Source organism: Seriola lalandi, unplaced genomic scaffold, assembly GCF_002814215.2.
Source record: "Seriola lalandi dorsalis isolate HSWRI2012SDOR001 ecotype SW California unplaced genomic scaffold, Sedor1 jcf7180002054371, whole genome shotgun sequence".
Classification (NCBI taxonomy): Eukaryota; Metazoa; Chordata; class Actinopteri; order Carangiformes; family Carangidae; genus Seriola; species Seriola lalandi.
The window spans coordinates 601,036-617,756 of NW_019524924.1; the positions used below are offsets into that span (position 1 = coordinate 601,036).

Genomic DNA, 16,721 nt, shown 5'->3' on the forward strand with positions numbered 1-16,721 from the left:
CCTCACCCCCGCTTCAAACATCTACCACCATTCAGTCTGCTGTCATTTGCATTGTACATACTGTAATGAAAGTGCTGGTGACCTGCTGTTCAGAATAGGCAGCAGTGAAAAGGCACATAGACAACCATTATGCACTTTAACAATGGCTTTGAGGTAGCTTAGAGATAAGAGAAGAGGATCTGTGACCAGAAGATCATTGGCTGGGGGGGGTTTCAGCAGCTGAAGTGAATGAGAAAAAACTTTTTATCCGGTTGCTGTTGAATTGCCCTTTTGCCCTTTGTTTCAGCGCAGCTTTACAGTTGCTAACGTTAAAAGACTGGTTGTACTGGGAAATTTCCAGATGTGAATGCAAGACAGGATATTGCTGGGAAGAGATATGAGCTTTATTATCTTCCACAGAAGTTAACCATTCCCATCTGGTACAGCTACACCACGTGTCGAACCCCATCAATTTTTTTTTTCAGTGCTGACCAGTCCTCTATAAATGACCAGTACACTGTTTTTTAATCAACCTGACACTCTAGCTACAGGACAGTAGCAGAGGACTTGAGTTTGAAAGTACAGGATTCTGGTCCAAGTGTGCATTTCCTCTTGTTTACTTCCCATAAATACCCACATCGACGGTCTGTTTTGGCCAAGATTACTTTAATAATAAAAATCGACAAATGGTGCAGCTCCTTAATGGATTCTTTTCATGCGTGACCGGGAGCCCTCCGCTGCTCAATGAATCATCAATGTGAAGATCTAAACCGATATGAAAGGTTGCTGACTCTGGGGGTTTACCCAGGTTCATGGAGTCAGTAGCACTTTTAACTTTTTAGCCACGATAGCAGTGTGGCACAGTCTCAACAACTGTGTGGGTTGTCATGAAATTTGATCCCGGAGATACACTGACATTTAAAGGTCCATATTTTACACTTTATTCACACTGTTATTTGAAGTTTTGATCCATAAGAAGATATATTTGTGGTTTAAAGAACCATCTCAATGTTGTTTTACATCTTCTCTCAGGCTTCTTTCTAGTGACTGCTTTGTTGTGACTTCACAAAGTCCAAAAAGTCCTGACGGCTGGTTTTAAGGCTCAGCTTCTGAACACAGGCTGTGTGCATTTCTCTGTGGACTGAGGCTTGGTACTTTCAGAGTATTAATATAGAACATAGACCTGCTTTATAATCAAAGAAAAGATGGACATCTGCCTTTATACAATATAGGACCTTTAATCTAGCGCCAACAGCAGGTCAAAGTTTTCATTTATACAGTGAAGTATCTCCATATCTACAAGATAGATTGGCAACAATTTGGTCAAGACTTGAATGTTTTCCAGACAGCATTCTAATTTAATAACTAAACAGTATAACTAAAAAGTATTTGTACCCCTGAGAAGTTTTAGTGTTTTATTGTTTTATAACATTTAGACTTTAGACTTTAATGTCAACTTGAGAACAGATCTCTACAAAGTGACACCTCTGCTTGAAATGAATGGCCACGAACTTGCTGCCGAATGCCTATATAATAATATTGAAACCGGTCATCTCTTACTTAAAATGCAACATGCCTTGTCGCAGCATCGCATTATGGTCAATCGAGTGTTCTGTTCTGTTGTGGTGAAGGTGATGTCTGTTCCTCTTCTATAATCAAGTTGTATTACAACTGGTACAGAACATGAGAGAGTAATATCATCAAAACATGATGTTTACTATTGATGTTATCAGTCCTAGACATATTGATGTCATAGACTAATGATATCTGACATAGTCAAAGCTTTGCTGGAAAGCTATGCCTGCTTTTGAAAAGTACAAGCAAAAGATAAGTGTCCCAGAAATGCAAGACGCAATGCCAATCACTATCCACATATAACTTTTAATATCACAGTATTGATTAATCTTTAGTGTGCTATTAAAAGTAATTTCTAAGTGGCAGAATGAGGCACAGGGTCTTGGTTCTCAGATTTACAATGCCACATAATATGACAGGGATAAGCTACAGGAGGCCGCTAGAAGCCAGAGGTGAAAATTGGCTCCAGGCTGAGGCTCCATCAGCTACTGTACATCAGTGGTCGAACTCAGGGAGCTGTTGACAGAGCCGAGCCGACAGCCTGGCCTGATGAGACGTATTCTCACCTCTAAAGTAAACAGGAAAAGCAAGCTTATCCTCCAAAGCTTTAGCTTGGCCTCAGATGTGGAAAAGCTGCAAATGAAAGTCTGAAAATGTACACAAATTTTAAAAGAGTTGATTAAGTGAACTTCAGATGGTGTGGGGGGGAAGTTGTGGATTTTACCATTCTGGATTTGACAAAGTGCAGTGGAGAAACTGTGTCTCCTGCCAAGATTTGGTCAGTCTTTCCCTGACAGAAAAATCAGTCTTTCAGCTGGATGAAGGTGGTGTGTGGGCTGTTGATTTGAAGGCAGTAATCAATACAGAATGGATTCATTAACACAGGGAATGACAAAGTAGCGTAACATAGGTTTGATTAGTGGTAGATACACTGTGTGTTCCCCCATGAGATTAAATGAGTATTGCTATTTAGGACCCTATAAGAATTGATAAAGTGACATTTTGTTCTCTGTTTTCTGCTGGTGTGAATCGATCAGTGCACAATAAACTGACAGACACACACACATCCCTTTAGGAGTATCCAGTTTCTTTGTCTTAAGGAAGGTCATATAGTGTGACAGCACATGAGCTCCAATTATCATGTAGTATATATTCTGCAAGCTTCAGTGCTGATAACTGAGATGAGTGGCAGCCCTCCTCGCAATCCTACAGCGGCAGCCATTACACTTAGCTGTATCCCTTCGGAAGACGCAGTGTACAGTGTCAGTGTAAGGCTTGGCCTAAGTAGCCGTCGTAGACCGTGAAGGCCGAACCGAAATGAGATGGTCTGGTCCAGCTGTGCTTACCCTTACCGTTGCGTTACAGAGCACCGCTCATGTTGCCTAGCAACCTAGACAACACGTTATATATTTTTTTTGACAAAAGCTCGTGGATTTAAGGGTTGTGGTTTTTTAACAGTTGTACCGTTAGCTCTTCAACTGAGCTGAAACTCAATACTTAGATTTAAGACTATAATCCTCCTGTAGCCTCTCTGTTGGTGTTGTTTGCTGCAATGAATCTTGGGATATGTTGGGCCACGAAGGATCCACCTGTTGGAGCCTTTGAATGTCATACACTAATGGAGTAATATACCTCCTGTTGTGTTTTCCTCTGAGGGATGGAGGAAATGTGCGAACAGAGAACAGGAAAGTTTTAGGTTATGTGCATGACCACTATTTTCTGACATTAAAGCATTAAAGCATCCAATTAAATAAATACATTATACAAAATAAATAACTTCAATCTTGTGAGTATAGATCTTTATAAATCCCACAGCGTGAGATGTTTATTACCGGGGAGATTTTACCTTGGGTTATATTCATTCCCAGTGGGACCTAACAGCACCACGACTCTTGGCATTAAAGAGCAGCAGCATGTCATCTGTTTCCGAGGGAAAAGCAGATGATAATGTTGCAGTTTGTTTTGGGGGTGTTTCTGTAAGCGCCTCATTATTCGTTTACAGAGGATGTGTCTAATTGCAGGGGAGAGTGTAAGTGAGGGCACTCTTTGGGGTTTGTTGGACGGTGAAGCTTCGGGAGTTTTTTTTCTGTTTGTAGTGTTTCCAGTCTCTGCTGGCATGGGGTTTTTGGATTAGATAATTTAAGTAATCTAGCACTGTTTCAGGCTATCTCATCCAATTCATGGCCAAACAAGAGTTCAAGTAGCCTAAGTAATGTAAGTAAGTGAGTATACCACCAACATCTTCGTTGCTTATTTATCTACAACAGCTTTTTACGTTCTTGTGACTGTTGAGCTTCTGTTTTCGGTGTTGACATGAGAAAGTCGGAGGGATGCTCATCTCTACCACTTCTCTGACTTTTGATACCAAAACAATAGCACATGTAGTTTTTAGCCAATTTAAGCAATACTACTTGGTACAGCTGGTCGTTCCTGCAATTGGATAGAAATAACTTTGTTTGTGTGACATGATTAAATTTGAGGTTTTCCGTCATGTTCACCCGGACATACCCAGACATACTATGAAAGACAAAAGGTAAAGGCACAATGGCCACATCAGCACTAAAGAGCACTCAGATACAGTATGGTTAACATTAATTGTTATAGGTGAAATTATTTTTTTTCTGGTGATAATCTAATTATTTGGAAGTCACAGTTTGACTCTGGAAAAAGAAGCAAAAAAAGACTGTAATTTGAAGTGAAATAAATGAGTCTGACACAGTTTCTTCGGAGGTGATACCTTACTTGGACATTTTCATGTCATCTTTCATCATATGCATAACATTATTTACCTACAAATAGATAAAGGTAGCATACCTTACAGGGACCTTACAGTTATGTATTGTCTCTAAAAGCAGGGAAGTTGTGATTCAAAAATAAGTGTCCTTTGGTTACAGTTTTAGAAAGCTCTGCTTCTGTCAAAATGAGATTAGATAAAATAAAAACAAATTTACTGCACGTACAACACACCTTTAAGGATTTTGTGCTGCTGCCACAGTTATACAGCCATAAATGGATGCTTTGTTTTTCCTTCTTCTTTGAGAAAACATTGTCAAAGTCACAGACTGAATCACACTCAGCAGGAGTTTCCTGCCTGCAACTGAGCTCTTTACTATAATTAAAACAGCCACTGTTCCATTGCAAATAAGCTTTACATTTCTGAGCATGATGGATGCAGTTTGTTTGTTTGGTTCATTCTGCTCTTTTCAGACTCCTTCAAGGCTTGTTCTACTTCCACTGCCATCTCAGCACAGTGAGAGGAACAGGCCTTTTTTGTCAAGAGGAAAATCATTTCTCTAATCTAACCTCATGATGTGAATCATGGTCATCTCTCTCAGCAGACTGGATGAAGACTGCTCCATTACAACCATTCCTTTGTAGTCCTGTTGAGAAAGAATTAGCCAATTAACCAGGACAGAGCATTTTTGTGCACCAATGCACTTGTGAGAAAGAGTGTTTCCTCAACCTCAAATAGCAGCTACTGTATCTTTATAAACATGTTCTTCCAACACACAACCTCAGTTTCATGAAGCTTGATTCATTTACATCTTTTAGTTGCCTGATCTGAGCTTATTAGCGTCTTTCAGCTCATTGTTTTGGTTTTATGACACAACATTAAAGGTTCGATTCACTTACACAGCTCTCAGTAACTTTGTCTAAAAACCCACTGCACACTTTCTGTTGAGCACCAAACCACAGACACACTCAGTTAGTGACTAGCTGATGAACGTATAGTGGAGCATTAAAAAAAATGACGCTGCTTTAACATTAGTTGCTGAAGAGCACTGCAGTGACTCTAATTCCTCCAAATTGTGATCCTTTAGTCATTAGTTTAGTGGCATTGTTAGTCACTGGTTTCTGCATTTTAACTGGGTCGACATTTTGGAAAATGCACTTAGGCCCTGTTGAGACATGGTGTTAACATCCGTCTCAGGTGATCCGATCACAAGTGGTCAGCTCTTAGTTCAGGTGCGAATGCAACCAAGACACATTGAGGTCATTTAAGATCCACTCAATCAGACCACATTCAGAGGTGGTCTGGACCACATGCGGTCACATCCTTTTAGCAGTGTGAACGTGAATGTGCCCTGGGCCACATTGAAGGACCAAGTACTCCACTGACAGTCACAGTTATATTAGTCCCAAGACAGTTTTATAACGAAGTGAAAATATTTTACTATTTCAAATCGATACAACCTTATTTCACAGTAGAGCTGTGCACAGTGCGATGATTTGCTCCCTTGTCATTCTCTCTCTCTCTCTCACACACACACACGCATGCACACACACACACACACACACACACACACACACACACACACACACACACACACACATGCATTGACAATGGACCCACTTGTTGGATTGGCTAAAAACAACAACACTTACATGTTTATTTGCATATAAAAGAGGAAGTGAGATCCAATCAGAAATAGTCACTGGAGATGCATTTTAAAGCCTAGTATGAACAGGGCCTTATTTTCTTTCTTGCCAAGACAAGAAGTGTGACACCGCTCTATTCAAAGCTACAGCAGGTTAGCTTAGCATAGCATAAAGACTGATAACAGAGGTAAACTGCTAGCTTTGCTTTGACCTGAGGCAACAAAATCTGTCTACTACTAGCAGCTCTAATTAACACGCAATATGTTGTTTGTCTAATCTGTACAAAATTCAAAGTTTAAAGGAGGCTATTTGTATGGTTTGCTATAGCTACATATGTAGTGTTAGAATTAACAGCTTTTTAGTTACCAGTCTAGTAGACACGTTGCGAGTCAAATTTCATTCCTTTACTTGCTGTCTCCAGAAGTGGACAGATACGGCAGAGAAAGAAACTCTTCTTCTTCTCAAGTTAGCATGCTTACCAGCTAGCCCTGTCCTGTCTTGGCAGTTTCCAACTCACTGTAGCCTCCAATCTGCCCTGAAGACATAGTGCTGCTTAGATGACCCATGATAACCTATTGTATTATACAGACAACGATGGCCGATGCCACCTCCCGACAAGAAACAACGTTTGGCAGCAGAGAAAACTTACACATAGCGCCTTTAAATCAGCATGTGGTTGTATTGGGGGGGGTTGTGTGCTGCAGTCACTTACCAGAACAACCTCAAGGTGATGACAAGACTCCAGGAAATATCCTCTCAAAATGTACAAACGAACACAAATATGTCAAAGCAGATGGTGGCTTTGAAGTGGCTTTCTCCTGTTGACATGTGGAGTTTTCACACCAAGTTTTTCGCAGTGTATTGTACTGTCACCAATCCTGTTATCAAGATCTAAATCATACTTTAGATACTAATCAACATACAAGCTGGTGAAAAATTTGGTGAGAACTAAAGCAGGATGCATACATGTAGGAGCACTTCCTGTCGACGTTTCACCCTAATTGCAGAGTACTAACAAAAATGTTGAAGCATTATGAAGCATAAACACAGTAGACCTCTGTTTGACCTTGCTTGAGGAGACTTAATGTGTTTGTTGATGAGACTGGCACTGAAAACATCTGGAGTGTTGTTTTGCAAATGATTTGCTCTTTTGGAAGATGAGACTGAAATTGAATTGAATGCAGTGCGTTGCTGTATCTATAAATGACCTTTGGTTATTGCATCCGCAGTAATGACAAACTCTTCAACATGTGTGTTTCATCTGCATTCGGCATCGTGTCTTTAAATTGCCCCTGGCTCCTGTGGTGAGAGGAAAACAGCTGAGCAGGTAAATGGAAACTGTAGCAGAGGAAAATGCATTAAAACTTGAATTATTGCGCCCATAATAAGGTCACAGGGTGGCTGCGTCGTGTGTGCGTCCTCCTCTGGGGTGATTTTCCATGATGGCTGGGGAGATTGGCTTGGTGGCTTTGGTTTATTGGTGCAGAAGGGCCTCAGTCAACAAGAGCACGAGGAAGAGCCATGTGGTTACAGTAGCTGTGCTCGAGGGCATACATGCAGCTCTGATTGGCACTATTAAACTGCTATACACTGGATTTTCATTAAGTTCAACCCTTCATAAACAGCGACAGCCTACTTCCTTGTTTTTGCGGTCATGTGGTGTTTTGCTGGTTTGTGTATCAGATGATACTTGTCCGACAAACATTAAACATCACAACATTAAAAGAGCTGCGTTGTAGTCAAAATGCCTGATAATAGAGGGATCAAAGAGATGAAAAAGTAAATGAAGGAGAAGAAGGAAAGAGATGCATGGATGGAGAGATAGTGAAAGGGAAAGTCATGAGTACTTTGAGGCCAGATAAAAGTAGAGGAGGAATAAACAAATGCCACTGATACAACAAATTTACAGGAGGGCAACAAGAAAATCACTAAAGGCTCCGAGTGATGAGATGAGAGGAAAGAGAGAGAGAGAGAGAGCGAGAGAGAGAGCGAGAGAGAGGGAGGGAGGTTCAAATTCTCTTGCAATTCTCATGCTGCCTTTTCTCCTCCCTTCAGTGTGTGTGTGTGTGTGTGAGAGTGTGTGTGTGTTTGTGTGGGAGAGAGACGGGGCTGAGCTCAGTGGCTTGTCGTACCAGGTTTAGTCTGACCAAGAAGCAGCAGCAGCAGCAACGAGCTCACCTCCCTCGACTGAGTGACAACACGGTATGCATTTCCTCTTTTTCTGTGAGTGTAGCTTTTACACTGTCAAACTGTCAGAACGGGGGGAAGCAGTGATCGGGCGGATAAGACCGAGATGGAACTGCTCAAACTGTGTGCAGCCACGTTTCGAAGAATTTTGTTTGTTCCACAACAAGATGTGTGGACATATTAATTGTTGCCATGCTGTGTTGCCATTAAAGCTTCAGACTCTTTGTGATATGGTTTCACACTTGAACACAGAGTCTACTGTGTTGTTTCCACTGGAGCTCGTTGTTTGCTCAGTGTGTTGTCACTGAGTGAAGGCTCGCTGCCACGCTTTGCTCAGGAGCTACGTGTACAGCTAACACAGATCATGCTGTTTCTGTTAGCTTTGTAGAGCAGAGTTGGAAGGCTGGATATTTGTTGTTTCAAGCGTCTCAACAGAGTTCCTTGCAAATAGGGAGGTTGCTGCAGGCTGATACCCAAAGCATGGATCTAATGGAGCCTGATGACAGGGAGGGGAGGTCTGTCTCTGGTTGCTTGCAACTGAGGAAGGAGCCACATCGAGTACATTATGGAAACACGATAGCTCCTGAATGCAACACTTAAGTTCAATTGAAAACCCAATGGGGCTTCCAACAAAAACACAATGAAGTGCATCTACTTTGTCACTGGGAATCACATAAATTAACAGCAAAAATGGCAATCAAGATTCTTAATTGCCACCTAAATGTGTGACCATGTGCATGGCTCATTTGAATGAGGGCAAATTACCCAGTTATCTATTGCTGGGATGCAGTTACATAACAGCGGTTTTCCAGGAATTGGTCGTGTTTTTCATTTTTCCCCCTATAAACGAGGCTCTGCAGGAGTCTTGGCTGCAGCTCAGGGGTGCAGGCAGCTGGGCTGAAGTGAGCCTAATCAGATTGATAGTACTTGCTGAGGCCTGTGTTCATTCAGTGACTGGATGCTGCTTCCTACAATAGGACACAAAATCGTTTTAGAACAAGCATTTAAATGGTATTGCACAGTGACTGTTCAATTGAGACCTTCATCATATAAATTAATTATAACCTAATAATCCGAGTTGTCATTTTGTTTTTATTTCATTATTCAGTCTGATGTGTTTATGTTGGCTGTTTTCAGTATTCAGAGCAGCAGCAAGTAGCAAAACAACCCACAATATAAAAACACTACAAAAAACCTTCTCACTGAATTAGAGTACATAAGTATATCATTTGTAGATACATGTTATAGGTTATTATTCTCTTTGTGTCATATTATTGGATTCTTATTAGTGATGGAATTATACTGAACAAAAATATAAATGCAACACTTTTGTTTTTACTCCGATTTTTCAGGATTTGAAAAAAAAGATCTAACATGTTTTCTATAAACACAAGAGATACAGACACACACACACACACACACACACACACACACACACACACACACACACAGATAGATAGATATACTGTGATGAGATCCCGAGGCCCCTTGTTGTGCCATTCATCTTCCATCATCGCCTCATGTTGCAGCATGATGGACACAATTCCTGGGAGCTAAAAACATCCCAGTTCTTGGATGGTCTGTGTCGTCACCAGACATGTCACAGATGTTCGGGATGATCTGGATCTGTGTGTATGACAGCATGTTCCATTTCCTGCCAATATCCAACAACTTCAGAGCCATTGAAAAGGAGGAATCCAAAATCCCATGCTCCCCAGTCAATAACCTGCTTAACTCTGTAGAAAAGAGTTGAGTTGCACTGCATGGGACAATGGTGGTCACACCAGGTACGGACTAGTTACTGATCCAAGAGCCTTTCCCTAAAAAAAACGCACATTCTTCACAATAAAACTGTACATCTTAAACAGGCCTTTTATTGTGACAAGCCCATGACACAACTGTGCAATAATCATGCTGTGTAATCAGCATTTTGATATGCCACACCTGTGGGGTGGTTGGATTTGCCTGGCGAAGGAGATGTGCTCACTAATACTGAATAGAATTTTAGAGACAGAAGCCTTTTTCTGCTTAGAAAAAGTTTTAGATCTTTAATTTCAACTCATGAAAACTGGGTGCAAAATGGTGTTGCCATTATATTTTTGTTCAATGTATTGTTGTTGTAATTGTTAACAATGAAGCTACTTTTAGTTTATATACAGTATGTGAATGTGTAGTAATCTATTGTATTTTAGAAGTATCGTACTTCCCTGTTTAGTAAAGTACATGAATTTAAATCATTATTTTCCACCAATGACCATTCTCTGTTTGTGAGGGTGGTTATGTAGCCTATCTGTATCTGTCCTGTTGTCCTTTTGAGTTTGCACAGAAGCAGTTAGTAGCAGCTGTTGCTATAGGAACAAGTAATGTAACATTTGCTTTGTCTCTTGTCTCTTAAATACAGAATGTTCACATATATCTCATCCCTGCTTGTTGCAGTTTTTGGCCATTTTTTAAATATATTTTTCTGGCTTTTGCATGAGAAGCTAACATCCCCATTTTGAAAAAAATCCTGCCTACAAAGCTTTGATCTGCTTGAGGAAATTGGCCTCAGTTAGGACAACACCAGTCCTACTTGAAATGAAATGTGGACAGGGAATTAGATCTAATGAAAATATAATGATGTATTCCCAGTTTGAGCCTCCTGCTCCCCTTACAAGAGAGAAATCCAGCTGTTATCAACCACTGGTTCAGTTTCTTCATTGTTGGGTAAACCTCTATGGCTCTGTGAGGTTTGAAATTTCGGAAGGCTAATGGTCTGCCTCACAGCTTTGCCATGCTCAGACTGGACCAAATCGCGCACTGCACTGCATTTGATCTATGGGTAGAATATTTTTTTTCTGAAGGCTCTGTCATTCCCACTTTCATTTCTGGTACTAAGAATCCATCCACTTCTACTGTTTCTGGGTTTTGTGAATATCAAAGAAAATGAAGAAAAAAAAAACATTTAACCTCATTATTCTTTAGTTGAACTGACCTCAGTCTTCCCTCATAATCATTTTAGACCATCAATATTGTTACCACCCTTCCTCTTCAGAGCATTCACCCTGTCTTCTCTACACTGTCCCTGAACCCTGAGCCCTCCTGCAGTGATGAAACTGAGACTCCACTCTGTGTGAGGCCACTGGACCCACCCAGCTGCCCCCCACCTGTCCTGTTTTGAAGACTGGAGTGTTGAAATGCTACCGTCTAATGAAAAGCTGTCTGTGTGAGGTCGAGTGTTGACCCCCTGCACACCTCCCTGCTCCTTCCTCATGGAAGATAATACACAGACAAGATACGACTGTACAAACTGCTGTCGATCTTAAAACCAACAGGCGTCCGTCTTTTTTAATCTACTTCCTGTCTTGGTTCACTGTGAGGTGACATTATTAGGTTTAACGTTAGCATTAGAGTTAGAGGATGAGAAACAATAATCCAGTGGGATTTCTCCTGTTGGCTTTGGTGTTGGAATTTGCTCTGCTCCTGTGAATTATCTCTTTATGGATTTCCTGTCTGACCATACAAGGCTTCCAATTTCCTTTCTGTCTTCCTCTGACGTTATCAGTGGAGTACGTTAAATACTCCACATTAATTTTGAGTTAGGATCTTGTTGCACATTTTACATTGTTAATTTCAGGCATTTATCTGATGTTATTGACAAGAGCTACTCAAAATCAGAAGGAAAGTGGGGGTGTTTTCTCACCACTTGCAGGGCTACCTTGCCACCACAGTTCTTATTAAAAGTATGTCATCTAGAATAGACCAGTGCACCGAGTCCTCTTCCAAAAGCTGAACATACATTACAATTATCAAGTGGTCTGTCCAAGAATGTAGCTCTGTACCAGAAAACGTACCATACCTAGAGTGAATCGGTGTATGTCATAGACAGTGTGTATGTACAATTAATCACTTAAGTACTGCCTGTTGGGAATTACTTAAAGCCTCATTAAAATCATTTAAAGCAGCTTGCTATTTTCACTTCATCTAGAAAGCACTACTTTAAAAACCATGTTCACAGCCATTAGCTGTAAAGTATTCAGATTTATAGAAGGGATGGTTTGGTACATGCTGTTCTCAGTGGAAAGTATTTTTCAGTACTAATGTACAGAAGGATACTTAATTGAAGTGACTACTCATGACCTTCAGTAAGCAAATAAGATGAGACATATTAAAAAAAAGTATCATAAAGATACCAGAAATGAGTCAACAGCTGCTCCATAGCATCCCTGTCGAAACTTTGCCAAGCTACAGCCATATGTTTACATCATGACTTGAGGTTGAAGATGGTGATGCATCCAGGTGATTCTTTCCCAGTACAGGTTAGCATACCTTAACTCAGGGTATCTGCTGATACTGCTGCCAACATGATACCAGTGCTCACTTTGACACAAATTTCAAACCTCTATAGTGCTTCCTTTCTGCATAGAATTCATTTTTATGTAAACATGAGGCTGCAACTTCATAACTTCTGCTGTAAAGTTCCTCTCCAGACATGTTTTAAACTCTGTAAATATACTCTGTTATGATTAATATTTTGTTAACATGGTTTTCCCACATAACAGGTGAAAAAAAGGAAAACTGGAAGCTCATCTCCTCTTACTTCCTCATTGAGAAATGTGGATCAGGTCTTATGCCCCGCCCACCACCTGCTTGCTCCAGCTGGACAGGTGAAAGAGCAGAGAGTATCAAGATGGTGAGAGGAGGAAACATGTTTGAGCCTCAGTCAAACCCAGACTCAGATGAGGAGTCTGTTGAGACCAGAACCAGAGACTAGCAGACGGATCAGAACTGTTAGCATAGTTAGCATCTTTTATTTGTTTATGTTGTGTGTTAGCTTGCAACTGGCAGTGGCTGACACAGTGTTAGCGGTTGTGCTAATGCTAACTCTCTCTCTCTATGTACTGACAAGGTTTCAGGTTTATTTAGCCCCACCCCCCGTCCCCACAAGTTGATAGGATTGGTTCCTGAGGTTTGTGACGTCTGAATCCTTGGCTGTCTGAATCTTTATGAGTCATTGAGAACCAATGACTCATGACTGCAGGTCAAGGTGGAAACACTCAGTCATGGTGTTGACTGATTAGTTCACTCGTCATATGTCTGTATTATATAAAACACCAGATGGATGTTAACAAGGTTAAACACTTCATAGACATCCATATGCCATCATTCTTTTTAGATTGTGTGTATTTTAATCAATAATTGTTTTCCATATTCTATGACTTTGGGCGATCCATGACATTCCAGAAAACTTAAATTAAATTATGGAGCAAAGTGAATGTATTAAAGTCAGACTAAACAGAATCATATTTCTTTATGTTTTGTTCCTTTTGTAATTATCCATCTCAGTTGTTTTTGTTCCTCTTTTGTATTTTATCTGCAGATTTTTTCATTTCATATTAGTTTATTATTATATTTTAAACCAATTTTTCACCACTTTTATATTATTTTTATGTTTCATTACTTATAACAAAAAACAAACCTGAACCTTAACTAAAGCAGAGCAATCTGCATAATGTTTCAGTGTGGATTACTTTCTGTCCACTTGCTCCATGTTGGTGCTTTAGAGGGAGGCTGCAACGTGCTGAACTGCATGAAACCATTTGTCAGGTTTTTTTCTCTCTGTGAGCACAGCCACGAGAAAGAGTCTAAATAAGTTAGACTGATCATCTTTACACTGCCCGTTCCAGACTTTGATTGAGAGAAGGCAGTTGTGTTTATCTTCAGAATGATTTTAATGTATCTATCAGTGTATTATATATTGTCTAAACAGCTGTGCATGAATTTTGGCTAAACAGGGTTTAAAGAGGACAAACTTGTGAATTAAACCCGGATATCAAATAGTATCTTTCAGTACTTGATGGCTTACAATACTTTGTAAATACTTTACAATCCTTTCCGGTCCTAGCAATCACATGCTGAACATTGCAGAAACATTGCTACTATTTCTGGACATATTTACTGATATGGACATTTTAATATTTATTTGTACATACTACTGTACTATATTATCTATCTATTATTTATCTTATGTTCATTCATAGTATTTGATATTTTCATTTTGCATTTCTTTTGTCCTTTGCTGCTGTAACACTGCAAATTTCCCAATATTATCTCATCTTACTGAAACATGACATGAGCCTTCAGTTACCTGAACTCGGTTCAGATTAATTCCTGCTTTCCCAGAACCTTAAAGATGAGTATGAATGCTTCCCCCATTGCTGTCGAGCCGCCAGCTGAAGCTTGTGTGTTCCTTGTTTTGATGTTGGGTGCGTTCAAGTTTTGCGTCCTATTGCAAGAAATAAGACTGAATAGAATTCACTTTCTCTCATGCAGTTGTCTGAGATGATTCTCCCTTTTAGTGAATTCGTCCTTCAATTAAACAGTTGATTGCTACTGACCAGATCAGCATCAGGGCCAGAAAGCTCTTGATCAGGACATCCTGACCAGTCCTAGCTTGTATCAAGTTGCTTAATGTGCTTAATGTGGGCACAGAGAAGGAAATAAGATAGCATCATGTGCTATGGGCTTCCTGTAAACTGCAAAATGAGTTGTCTTGAATTTAGTTTTGGGTTTTGTTTTAGAGAACACAGTTCCAGGTATTTTCATTTGACTGATTAGAATTACCATAAATTATGGAGATTTGTGTCCTTGAAATTTTGAGCCTGAGGTTTTTATTAGGGAAAATATTCAGAATTTGAACCTTTAAGCTCTTTGAAGTAGATTGGTTTACCCCTGCAAATCCTGTTGCTAATTCAGTCTAAACAATATATATAACCTTACAACAGATGAATCCCATCACATATGCAGCTGTCATCAGCCTCAGAAATGACAAAGCTCTTAGCCGAGCTTCATAAACACTGTTGATTAATACCAGTGTCACAACAGCTGCTGTGAAAAACTTCATTACAGTGTGTGGTAGGAGGCAGACTTTCTTATTAACCTAAGTAGCTGCACATTCACTCCCAGGGCACAAGCCCAATAACAATACAATATCAAGTCAACATTTTACATGAACATTTTGAGTAGTTAGTCAGTTTTGTATTCAGCAAGTTAACTTTGAGACTTTGAGGAGTTAAAATGCATTTTTCTAACACTATAAAATGTCCTTGATTCAACTCCAGTGAGAGTTGGGTCATTGCCACAGCAAAGAGTGGGACATAGAGAAAAATAGATAAATAACTTCATATATTACATTAGCTAAAATTAACTTTGACCTGTTCATTTTTTTTTTTTATTTAAAGCTGCTCTGATCTATATTTTCACTCAGTGCTGTGCTCACATGCAGCAGGCAGCTGTTGTTAGCTTAAAAGCTCAGAGTTACCCCCCCCCGCCCACACCAAACAGCAGACAGACAGAGTTAGCAGCGAGCTAGCAGCAAGCTACATGTGGAATGTGGCTAGTGATGTGATTTCAAATGAATGCTAACGTTGCTCTGTGTCTGCTCTAAGTGTAAACAAGCCACTGTTTGCTATTTCATTAACTGTTTCAACTTCAGAAGGATATGTCAAAAATCGTGTTTGCAGCTTTTTGTGTTGCTCAGTATCAACATCAAAAGAAAAGAAGTTTATACAGATTTTAATCATAGCTACACAAACTTTTTTTGTCATTAACGATCTGTCATTTGCTTCCACTTGTTACTGACAGTGTAACAAATCGTGCTGTGTGTGGCTTTAAAATAATCTGACAGTTTGCACATAAGCTGCTTCAGAGGCGTGTGGTGGAACAACACCTTACAAAGACAGTTTAAGTCCAGTTGTACTTTTTGTTACCTGACTGTAATTGCAAGAACTGTACAGAGAGCAGCTGTAAAAACATAATTCACATACATAAAACAGGCTGATAGACTAAACAAACCAATAAAATTGTATTTTTGCAACCACACAGTCACTGGATTTCCTTGAATGTTTTGTTTTAGTGTGAGCTAAACAAAGTGCTGTCTTTGTGATGTCTCAGCTGTTCATCAGCAGTCTCGCACCTACAAAGATGTCGTTCTCCTTCTCTTTCCATATTCCTTCCTTTGTCTTTTTTTAGTCTCTTTAATCTCTGATATTTCTCCAAAACAAAATTACCTCTACACCAACTTACACAGACCGTGGAGGGAGATGTGTTAGAAGCTTGAAGTTTTCACATATTTATGCACAGGACAGTCCCTTCAGTATTTGACCAGCACTTAGGTTCTGCCTTCATAACATAGTGTTTTGATTCCAAGCTGAATAGATGGCAAAAGGTGCCCTTCAGATATAGAAAAAAAAAGAAAAAGTTATTGTTATTATCTCTCCTTTCCCTGCTACTGAAAAAAACTGGGTCAGGAATCTGCTGCAAGTGATGTTTAAACATTATGTAATATGTCATGGCATTTTATCCCGCGTAAGCACTCTTCCTCTTTTCAGGGGCAGAGAGCGAGCAGTGTTTAAGGCAGTGTTTCCTGTAGAGGCTTGAAAGCTTTTAAGGAGATGGGGTTACTTTCTTTTACTTGCAGTTTACTCATGAATGTTCCTGTACACTGATGTAATTATATTTTATATATAAAATATATTTTCTATCAAATTTCACACCTGGGAGCTACTCAGTATAAAGAACAGGCGACACCTGTATTTAAAAGATTTCAATGGAATCGTTTA

At 39.8% G+C, this 16,721-nt stretch overlaps 1 protein-coding gene across 5 annotated transcripts in view; it reads left to right on the top strand.

Annotated features, from left to right (window-relative positions):
- Positions 1–16,721, top strand: part of osbpl8 (oxysterol binding protein-like 8) — a 100,609-nt gene that overhangs the window by 27,721 nt on the left and 56,167 nt on the right. The window contains exon 1 of one of the 5 annotated variants that reach the window (XM_087174686.1): positions 8,017–8,136. The exons of the other annotated variants lie outside the window; for them this stretch is intronic. The gene's annotated coding sequence lies outside the window, so the exon portion shown is untranslated. Of the gene's footprint in view, positions 1–8,016; positions 8,137–16,721 lie in introns of those variants that run through there. 5 annotated transcript variants of the gene reach the window in all.